This window comes from Vulpes lagopus, chromosome 20 (genome assembly GCF_018345385.1).
Source record: "Vulpes lagopus strain Blue_001 chromosome 20, ASM1834538v1, whole genome shotgun sequence".
Taxonomy (NCBI): Eukaryota; Metazoa; Chordata; class Mammalia; order Carnivora; family Canidae; genus Vulpes; species Vulpes lagopus.
In genome coordinates this window covers 13,803,656-13,816,080 of record NC_054843.1, presented here as the reverse complement: position 1 = coordinate 13,816,080, position 12,425 = coordinate 13,803,656, and positions in this window count along the sequence as shown.

The following is a 12,425-nucleotide window of genomic DNA, read 5'->3' as shown; positions in this document are numbered from 1 at the left end:
AATTCATCAAGCAACACAGTATAAAATTACCACAGAAAATCAATAGTTTTCATGTATAAGAAGAAGGAAAGGATATCGGGATAAAAAAAATCCCTATTTACAAAGCAAAGATTATAAAATATTTCAGAATATACTTAACAAAAATATGTGTAAAATCTATATTAGGTATTTTAACTCTTCAAAGACTTCAAAGTAGACTAGAATATAAAAAAACTATAAACTATAAAAAGCTATAAAATTATTAAAAAATCCTCTCTTCATGGAATGAATGAATCAATAACATAAGAATGTAATGGTACCCCAACTTAAGTTATAAACTTAATTCAATTTCAATGAAAATATTTATGTTTTTTTTTAAAGATTTTATTTGTTTATTCATGAGAGACACACAGAGAGGGCAAAGACACAGGCAGAGGGAGAAGCAGGCTCCCCATGTGGACCCCGATGTGGGACTCGATCCTGGGACCCCGGGATCACGACCTGAGCCCAAGGCAGATGCTCAACCACTGAGCCACCCAGGCGTCCCAATATTTATGTTTTTTTTAAATGAAAATAGACAAATTGATACTAAACTTCATGCAGAAATATAGATAAGCATAGCCAAAATATTAATTTTGAAAGGTTATGAGAGAATTCTAACCCTACCAAATATTAAGCCACAATATAAGCATCTAATTAAAACAATTTGATACTGGTACATGAATAAAAAAACACAAGGAATAAAATTAAAAATCCACAAGGAATAAAAATAATTTATTTTACTAAATAAAATACTAATTTTATTTTTAATAAAATTAAAAATCCAAGGAATAACATTAAAAATCCAAATAATATGAAAATTTAGTATGCAGCACAATAGGTAAAAATAGACTCCAACTCTGTGAGTCAGCAGTAAATAAAAGAACCATACAGCACTAATGGAGAACATGGGTGAATTCCTATACAAACTGGTAATAAGGAAAGGCTTTATAACTTTGACTAAAAAAGCAGAACAATAAATAAAATAATTGATAAATTTAATTTTTTATTTGAATTTTAACTGAAATGTATATGTGTGTATCTATATCTGTATTAATATTTAGAACTATGCCTATGACCAGGCCTATATATTTCTTGGCAACACCATCATAAAAAAAGACAAATGGGAGAAAATATATGCAACATATATTATAAGTAAAGGGATCAAATTCTTAACATACAATGACTTTAAATATTAAAATAAAAAGACAATGGGTGAAAATATGAACAGAAATTTAACAAAAGGATACAATGACCATTACATACAATAAAAAAATATTCAGCCTCATTGATAATACAAGCACACATTAAAATTAGCATACACTATTTGTCACTTATTAGATCAGTGAGAATTTAAAATACATGACAATGCATTCTGATGGTGAAGCTATGGAGAAATAGTCATTTGTGTACATTGCTGATGGCAATGCCAATTGGTAAAATCTGGGTGGAGTATGTGGTAGGAAGAATAATGCCCCCAACTAAATGTTCATATTCTACTCCCATTATCTATAAAATGATACTTTACATGGCCAAAGAGACTATGCAGATGTTACGAAGACTATGGAATGTGAGATGAGATTACCCTAGTTATCCAGGTGGATCCAGTGTTATCCTATTAGTCTCTAAAAACAGAACCTTTCCACACTGCAGAGAACCAGAGAGACGGCAGCATGAGAAGGATTCCATGTTCCATTTCTGTCTTTGAAGATGGAGGAAGGGGACATTGGCCACAAAACGCAGGTGGTCTACAGAAGATGGAGAAAGCAGGGAAATCTATTCTCCCAAACATCCTGCAGAAAGGGATGTAGCTCTACAAAGTCTGTGCTGGCTGTGTGACCTCTAAAACTAGAAGATAATGAATATGGGTTGTTTCAACCACCAAGATCATAGTAATTTATTTGAGCAGCAATAGAAAACTAATTTATAAAAGAAATTGACCATAACTACAAATGCATAAAATTTGTGAATCTGCAATGTTTCTTCAGGAATTTACTCTGAAGATATATCTCTAGCAATATAAATATAATATGTACAGGTTATTCATTACATCATTGTTTATAATTACAAATAATTATGAAACCCAGATGCTCTCAAAAGAGGATGATTAAATCTATCCACAAAATGGAGTACTATGCAACTTGAAACATTAAAAACTTTAAATAAAGAACATATCTTGAAACTGATACAGAATTACTTCCAGGACACATTAAGTAAAAAAAATGCAAAGTGTGATAAAATATCTATAATATCTTCTGTGTAAAAAATATAAAGAGAGATAAGAAAATATACATCTATCAGATTATTTAAGGTGAGGAGGCAGGATAAACCACAAACTAATCAGACTGGTCACCTACAGAGGAAGATCAGGAATGAAGTTAAAGGATTGGTGGGTAGACACAGGATTGGAAGGATGGATTCGAGCTCTAATGTGATAGATTCCTCTTTTGACCTTCTCTTGAAGTATATTTACATATATTTATTTATTATTAATTATTATATTTACTATTATTATTTATTAATATGTTACAGATATTTAATATAATCATACAGTAGGGACACTTCTCTGGATGGCTTCATTAGTTATATGTCTGCGTAGCTCACGCACATTTTTGAGGGCAAAAGCACTTCATTCTTTATCATTGCCTTGTGGGAATATGCCACAGGGCACTCATCCATTCTGCAGGTGGTAGACATGTAGCTTGTTTCCACTTTGGGGCTACTGTGCACAGTACCACTATGAATGTCCCTTTACATTTATTTTGGTGTGCATGTGCACTGTTTTCCATTGGACACATTGGCAAGAGTGGAATTTCAGCGTCATAGGATATATGTACGGTCAAAATATGAGATACACAGGACACAAAAATTTCAGGTGCCCATCAGGGAACTCTCTCTTCCCAGATGACTCCCATGCTCAGACTTGAGAATATTATCTAGTGGTATTATCTCTGATGAATTTCTCTCCAAAAACAACCAAAGTCAGTAAGCCAAAAGCATATTTTGCGTTTCCTCAGTGGGCATCCTTGTCAGTTAGAAACACAGACCAGAGTGACTCTTTCAACTGTTCAGTAGTTTTCCTGAAATTTTGGGTTCAGTTTCCAAATGTTGTGGCAACCTGGTAGAGTGGCACCAGCCTCCCTGCTCTGTGTCTTCTGTCATATATTAAAGTTTCTAACCCCATTTTTTATCTCCAATGGAGAAAGTGGAAGTATAGATCAAAGTAGAATACAATATAGAGATAAAACATTTAACTTTTTGTTGTTTTTTAAGCAAAACAATTTTCTACCTTTTTAAATTTTTATTTCATGGTGATACTGAAAGTTGAAAAGTACTTAAGCATTAAAATTCCTAATTGCTAAAAATCACTGAAGAAATGAGAGATAGCACTTGTGATAAAAATAAAGATGTACAGTGGTATCTCATTGTGGCTTTGATTTATATTTCCCTGATGACAGGAAACCACAAATGTTGGCAAGGATGTGGAGAATGGGGAACCCTCTTACAGTGTTGGTGGGAATGCAAGCTGGTGCAGCCACTCTGGAAACATGTGGAGGTTCCTCAAGAAGTTAAAAATAGAACTACTCTATGAGCCGGCAATTGCACTACTGGGTATTTATACTAAAGATACTGATATAGTGAAATGATGGGACACCTGCACCCCAATGTTCATAGCAGCAATGCCCACAATAGCCAAACTGGAGGGAGCCAAGTTGGCCTTCAACAGATGAATGGATAAAGGAGATATGGTATATGTACACAATGGAATATTATTCATCAGAAAGGATGAATACCTACCATTTACATGGACATGGAGAGAATCGGAGGGTATAACTCTAAGTGAAATAAGTCAATTGGAGGAAGAATCAACATATGGTTTCACTTATATGTGGAATATAAGAAATAGGGAGAGGGACCATAATGGAAGGAGGGAAAACTGAATGGGGAAATATTAGAGAGGAAGACAAACCATGAGAGACTCTTAAACCTGGGAAACAAACAGGGTTGTTGCAAGGGAGGTGAGTGGGGGGATGGAGCAATTGGGTGATGGACATTAAGGAGGGCACGTGATGCGATATATTATATGGTTGTTATACTGTATGTTGGCAAATTGAATTTTAAAAATAAATTAATCAAAAAACTAAGGAAATTATTTTCTTGAATGCAGAAATGTAATTGGGTATTTTTTTAAAGCATCATCTAAATTCTCCAAAATGACAGGAGTCAACCTGTTAATACAGTAGTTAGCATGTTTAGCATTTTAATTAACTATGTAGAATTCCAGGTCCTTCCTCACTCTAGTATAGAGGGCAGCAGCAGTGGTGGGCACTTTGTCTAATGTCATACACCTGTGATGGGCTTCCCATTGGAACCCAGGATGACTAAGGCTCACTTGGCCAATCACCCCAGCATGCTGGCCAGCACTTGCTGTGGGAATTAGGTTACAACATACCTATTCCATGTCATTTTGTCACTCTTCCTGCTTTTGTGGTTGTTGATTTGATGCCTTAGTAGTTTTACATACCAGTAACTGCTGGGTTTGCATGTTGAAGAGTCTTAAAGGTGATAAGGGGCATCATGTCTTTGTTCAGCTCCAGCACCCATCCCAGGGGATAGGTGGCCATTCTTTCCAAAGTGTGGATGACTCCCAAAGAATGTCATGTGACATTTTAAGACACACATTCTGGAGAGGATCAATGATTATTATTCTTATTTTGTGTGAGTATAATTGATAGACAATGGTATATTAGTTTCAGCACACAACTTAGTGATTTGACAAGTTTATAATTACACCATGCTCACCACAAGTGTAGCTACTATCTGTCCCATTACACCACTACAATATCTTGGACTATATTCTTTAGTCTGTGCTTTTTGTTCCCACGACTTGTTCATTCCATAACCAGAAGCCTGTATCACCTCCTCCCCTTTACCCATTTTACCTAACCTCCACCTTGCCTCCTCTCTGGTAACCATCATTTTGTTTTCTGTATTTATAGATCTGATTCTTCTTTTTGGCTTTTTTAATTTTTCAATTTTTTTTCAGATTCCACATATGAGTGGAATCTTACAGTATTTGTCTTTCCAAGTCTGACTTACTTGACTTAGCATAATGCTCTCTGGGTCCATCCATGTTGTCCCAAATGGCATGATTTCATCCTTTTTTTTTTTTTTTTTTTTTTTTTTTGATTTCATCCTTTTTTTTTTTATTTCATCCTTTTTATGGTGGTGTAATATTCCCGTGTGTGTTTGTGTGTGTGTGTGTGTGTATGTGTGTAACACATCTTCTTTATTCAGTTATCTATTGATGGACACTTAAGTCACTTCCATACCTTGGTGGTAGTAAATAATATTGCAATGAATATAGAAGTGCATATCTTCTTGAATGAGTGTTTTCATTTCCTTTGGTTAAAAACTCAACACTGAAATTATTGGATTAAATGGTATTTCTATTTTTAATTTTTTGAGGAATCTCCACAGTGTTTTCCACAGTGGCTACACCATTTTATATCCCCACCACCAGTGTATGAGGGTTCTTTTTCTCCACATCCTCACCAATATTTGTTATTTCCTGTCATTATAATTTTAGCCATTCTAAATGGTATAAGGTGATAGTTCTTTGTGATTTTGATTTGCATTTCCCTAATGATGAGATGTTAAGCATCTTTTCATATGTCTGGTGGCCATCTGTATATCTTTTTTGAAAAATGTCTATTCAGGTCCTCTGTCCATTTTTAAATCAGATGTCTTTTTGATATTGAATTGTATACACTCTTTACATGTCTTGAATATTAACCCTTTATGGGATATATCTTTTGCAAATACCTCCTCCCATTCAGCGGGTTGTCTTTTTGTTTTGTTTATGGTTTCCTTTTCTATGCCAAAGCCTTTTATTTTAATGTACCTAACAGTCTATTTTTGTTTCTGTTCCCCTTGACTTGGAGATCTATCTAGAAAAAATGGCCAATGTCAGAGAAATCACTGCCTGTGCTCTCTTCAAAGACTTTATGGTTTTAGGTTTTATATTTAGGTCTTTAATCCATTTTGAGTTTATTTTTGTGTATGGTATTAGGACACAGTGTAGTTTCATTCTTTTACATGTAACTATTGAAGAGGCTCAATTATTGAAAAGTTCAGAAGTTCTGAATGAAAGTGAATATCTTTAATCAACACTGGCAAAACTGCATACTGTGCTTGTTGAGGTCAAATGTCAATGTTGTTACACTGTTAATGGCTGGAGGGGAGCTGGTACCTGGTAGTGTAACAAGCTCTTAAATGCGCAAAGATGAAGGCTTTTGTACTGAAATTTAAGACCTCATATATTCAAGAATCTCCACAGCCTCTATCAGACATATTTTCTTTTTAGGAATGAAGGAAAATTCTCCCATTTTAAGCCACTTTTATGTAAATTCTATAAAACTACAAATAACTTTAAAAATATTTAAAAATATATATAGCTTTGTAAATATTTAATATTCTAATTGGATTTTGAATTGTAAATGTCAAGTACTACGTTTGGGGATTTTTATGTTGTATTAGACTTTGTTAAGGGAAAATTGTGCATTTTAAAATTGTTTTTGTGAGTAAATTTAATATACTGAAAATAAAAATTGAAAAATGAAAGAATATATGTGATTTCGGTTTTAATAGATATTACCAGTTTCCTAAAGGGTTTGTACTAATTCATGTTCTCCATAGTAATGTGCACAAGTTCTCATTGTGTTGCATTCTTGCCTATACAAAAAGACCTCAATTTTTGCATTTCTGATGTGTACCTAATGCTCCCTCTCATTCTGGTTTTGAAGTATATTTCTCTGATAACTAATGATGTTGAAGACCTTTTTATGTGTGTGAAATTTTAATTTGTAATAAGAAATATATATTTCCAGCACAGAGCTTCCAAACCCTTAGAATTTCCTAACTGGTGAGAAAGATAAAATGTATCTTTTTATGTTAAAGTGATTTTGGGGATGCCCCTAGGGTATCTAAGAAGGGGCTGGCTGCCAGGGGAACCAACCTTAGATTGGAAGGTTGCAACGTTCAGTTTTTCCCCTCCACCTCCAGAAAGGGGAGAGGCAGAAGGTTCATTCAGTTGTCAATGGGCAATGATCTAATCAATCGCAACTATGTAATGAAGCTTATATAAAAACCCCAAAACACAGATTTTAGAGCATTTCCTGTTAGAGATATATGGAGATTTGGGGAGAGTGAAATACCCTTTCTCCATACCTTGCCCCACACATCTCTTCTATCTGACTTTTTGAGTTATATCCTTTTATAATAATATTCTTTTCTACAACAAACCCATTTTTCTTTCCAAATGAGAAAATTTAATGAAATATGAATCCAGTTAACACAGACTAAATGATATTTAGGATATGTCAGATCTCACCATTGCTACTTACATAGCCTTCATCTGGCCACATGACTAATTTCCAATATTTAACAAAACATGTTATGTTGTATTAGACTTTGTACATTTAGGGTTTATTTATAATAAACTATAAATAGATAAGCCAGATGTACACTGCTAAAAGCACTCCTAGAGCAATGAACTATTGGACAGAAAAATCCATTCAAAACCCTCCTTCATTCATTTTCATTTTCAGCCGATAAACTCCATTAGTCACTAGAGGTCATGTCTTAGGTACCTCTTAGGAGAGATTTCCCATTAATCCTTTACTCTCACCTATGTATTAAATGTTCTGATGCTGCTGTAAACTATATTGACTTTTAAATTTGTTTTCTAATTCTTCATAAGTAACAATGCAATGAATTTTTATAAATTAAATAAATCGAGGGGACAATAAATGTATTATAAATTAAACATTATTTTCCAATTACTAATTATTACTAATACTGTCACTACTACTCTCATTATTATTTTTGCCCACTGGTAGCTGTTGGAAACCATAGGACAATAATGAACAGAAGTGGTGGAAGAAGTCTATGTCTTCCCAAGCTCAGGAGGAAAGCATTTATTATTTTACCAACAAGAAGCATATTAACTGCATGTCTTGTCTTTGTTTCTGTGTTTTAGATGGCTTTTATCTATTTCTGGTTTCTGTTCCAACATGTAAAGCTGGAAGTCATCACTCCCATCCTTATTACAACAACAACAACAACAACAACAACAACAACAAAACAAGGGAAAAAGCAGCCCTGAAAATTAATGACTTCCATTGGACCCACCAGGTAACTGAAATTCAAAGTAAATTACCACCTTAACTCTAGACACACAGTGCTTCTAGACTCACAATCTCCATTTGCTCACCTGGGACAGAAACCACTGCACAATAGGGTGAAAGGAGAACTTGCGTGGTAATTTTGACAACTTGCTGGTCATGTGAGAATAAGAAATTCCTGGAACCAAGGGACAAAGGTGTTAAGCAGATCACTACACTTTACTGGCCTTTACCTCTAATAATTTCATTAGGATCTTATGACAAAGATCCAAGAAAGATCCCATCATAACTCCAGCAAGAAAAGGAGAGAGTAATCAATATAAAATACACCCAGAACCTTCTCCATAACAAAGATCAACACACCAGGGGAAAAGACCTACCTGGGAAAAGGGAATTACTCCTACTCCAGCCATTAGCAGCCTCTATATCTCACCAAAAAGAAGAGAAAAACTCAGACTCTACAGGACTCAGGGCTTCAATTAAATATACAAGGAGCCATATATCCAAGAAGACAGTAAGGGCTGTACCGACTGAAGAAACCCTTGTGAATATCAGCTTTGAGACACAATCCACTAAAAGATTGAGATTGAATTGTAAGATTATAGAATGACTCCACTTTATCATGATGTCAATGGTGCTTCCATATGAGTGGACTATAGCAGAAAGAGCTGCAAGACATAGACTCTTTTGAAGAAAAGTATTTAGGAAAGCCTAAGGTCAAAAGGAAAAACATCTCTGGTTCCAACAGCTACAACAACATTTAACACAGCCCCACTCCTAACCATATTAACATAAATTCTCACACCAAAGGCATCTTTGCTTCAGTTCCAAGGACCTAGTAAAGCACAATTGACTGTCAACAACAAGAAAGTACAAGGTATGTCAAAAAGCAAGGGAAAACACTCTCTGGAGAGAAAATAAATCATTAGCACTAGACTCAGATATAACAAGGACTTTGCAATTAACAGGCTGGGAATTTAAAATAATCTAGGATAAGACACGTTTTTTCCACTTACTCTGTTAATATATTGGCTTGTGTTTATTATTTTCTAATGGTAAACTTTTCTTGCACTCTTCAATTAAAACTCATTTGGCCATAATGTATTGTCTATTTCGTATGTTGCTGTATGAAATTTGCTTATATATTCTTAAGAATTCTTAAGAATTCTTAAGAATTACCTATATGTAAGTGAGAAATACTGGCCCATATTCTCCCTGCTGATCATAGTGTATATATATATATATATATATATATATATATATATATATAATATATTTATATTTTTATTTATATATTTTTATATTTATAATTAAGTTGATTTATTTATTTGAGAGAGAGCTACCAGGAGGAGGGGCAAAGGGAGAGAGAGAATCTTAAACTCTCAATCTCACAACCCTGAGATCACGACCTGAGTTGAAATCAAGAGTCAGACACTTAACTGAGCCATCCAGGTGCTCCATGATATTATATTTTTGTTTTGAGATATTGTTAGCTTCAGAAAGAGAATACAAGTGTTTCCTCTTTTCTTATTCTTTGGAAGAAAGAGTGTTTAAAATTCACTAGTAAAACCATCTGGCTTAAAGTGGCATTTTTGGCAAGATTTTTAATTATGAATTCAATTTCTACATGAGATATAGAACTATTCAGATTTTTTTTCTTCTTTGGTGAGTTTTCCTAAATTTAATTTAACATGATAATGCATATATGAGACCATGATGAATGGTTTTCGCTTCTATTTTATGAAATATTTTATATATGCCCCAAAGAAAGAATATTACAATAAATATGATATACATATCTCCTAGACTTACCAATTGTTAATATGTTGATATAATTCTTTTATGTTTATTTTCTAAAGTGCTCTTAAATAACTTGCATGCACACCAAACTAAAGTTTTCCCTTGTTATTTTGCTTTGGAATTAAGAAGGTAATTTCCAAGGAAAAGTGAATTTCAAAAATGAGCCTGAAGTTTGATTATCATTACAGAACCTCTTTAAAAAGCACTTTAATAATTAATTCTTATATTCTGATTGGGAAATAAAAGATAGATATTGATGATGATGGGAAGGAAGATAAGATGAAGGAGTGGAAGAAGAGATAATCACGAAACAAAATATATTGGTAAATTTCTTAGCCATAAGGAGAAAATGTTGCTGAGGTTGATGATTGTGTTAGTGCATCACAGCAAATTTATTGTGATTTAAAAAAAAATTTGAAGCTCAAATCACATTTTCTATGTCATAAAAAGTTTATTACAGATATCAGATACAGAAAAGCAAAACCTGGCTAGGGTTTAATGACTTTCCATCCTGTATAGAAGGGATCTCTGAAGAACATTACAAATGAAATCATCAACATCTAGCACATCAAGTTTTCATCACATTATTGTCAGAAACCAGGTGGTCCCAATAGCAGTTTAACTATCAAGAAAGGATAAACAAAGCACAAAGCTATGGAGTAAAATTTTCTGGATGAATCAGAGTCTCAAAGAAGACAAGTTCATGAACTGTAAATTTTCAAGTATTCAGTGGAAGCCAGAAGTCCAGTATCTTCAATAGTAACAGGGTTGATAGCAGTCTACCTGTGACCTCCTCAGCCACAGCCACATCCCCATCTGCAGGAACTGCCACAGCCATAACCACATCCCCAGCCCAGGCCTCCATAGTGGTTGCTGAAGTAGCTCATGTGTCAGGGTGAATGTGGTTTGGTATGTGGACCAGTTTTTTGTAACTGTGATGGCACATTTATATACACTGAAGGGTATAGAAGGCCACATGTCTAAGGTTCTCTGATAGAACATCTTACTTGAAAACTATGTCAATGATCTTGTTTCCTAACACCAAACCATGTCTTCTGCTTTATGTAACTAGTAATTTAAAAGTTACGCAACAGGTCTCATTTTCTGCTTCATTTGGATGCCTAGAAAAATACTTTACTGCTAATAAGACGCTATTGTGTTTATAACCCCATACTTGTTTGAGCTTCTTAGTTTCAATTCATAAGCAAATCTTTATAGCTTAAGGCATTTTTCACACACCACGTGAGATTGCATTTGCCTTCTAATTCTAATTGTACCTTGTCCTTTGCCATCCCATGGCTCTGGAATCTTTTCTAAGCCAAGGATGTCCTGTCTCTCTCCCAAGAATTCACATAAAGTGATCCAGAATTGTTCCCTGAAATACTAGTCCTATGAAAAGAGCAAACAACTGTGATGTGCATCGAAATACAATGTGCTTTTAACATCAGTTGAGAACCAGGTTTGCTGGTGTAAGAATGATACTTAATTTTTGAAAGAGTCACAAACTGAAGGCAAAGGAATTTCTCAAGCATCATGTCTCACATTAGAGTAAGCCTACTTGGTAGATCTCACTGAAGATTGCAGAAAAAGAGTTCCCGCTGACTATGATAGATAGGTCCCTGCCCGTGAATATACTCCTATTCCAGAGTCTGAATTCCATATTATTATGGGACTGTAGGATTTCAGAATTCAAAGAGACTGGGGACACCATTTATTTCAGTGTCCTTTCCTTTTTTTAACCAATGAGAAAACTGCAATTTTTTTTTTTATTGAAGCATAGTTGATGCACGATGTTATAACAGTTTCAGGTGTACAACCTAATGATTCAACAACTCTGTACATTAAACTGTGGTCACCACAGTGCTACCATCTGTCCCCATACAACACTATTACAATACATTGACTATATTCCCTATGCTGAACCTGCTGTTCCTGTGACTAATGTATTCCATAACTGGAAACCTGTTTCTCCCACTCTCCTTCACCCATTTTGCCTATCCTTGGCCCCCTCTGCTCTGGCAACCACCAGTTTGTTCTCTATATTTATATGTCAGTTTCTGCTTTTTCCTTTATTTGTTCATTTGTTTTGTTTTTTAGATTCCATATATGAGTGAAATCATATGGTATTTATCTTTTTCTGACTTATTTCACTTGACATAATACCTCCAGGTCCACTCATGTTGTTGCAGATGGCAAGATCTTATTATTTTTTACAACTGAGTAATATTTCATTGTGCATATACACCACATCTTTAATGACAGGTAATGACTAAAACCTAAGTGCTCCAAGTCAGTCTTAGTTCATCAGGTAAATTTGAAATTGAGGCTATGCTTGCAGGTGAGGGAGTGTATTCCCCAGAGTGTGCTTATATTTTTGTTTTATTTTTTTTTATTCCCACTATCATTAGAAATAAATACATA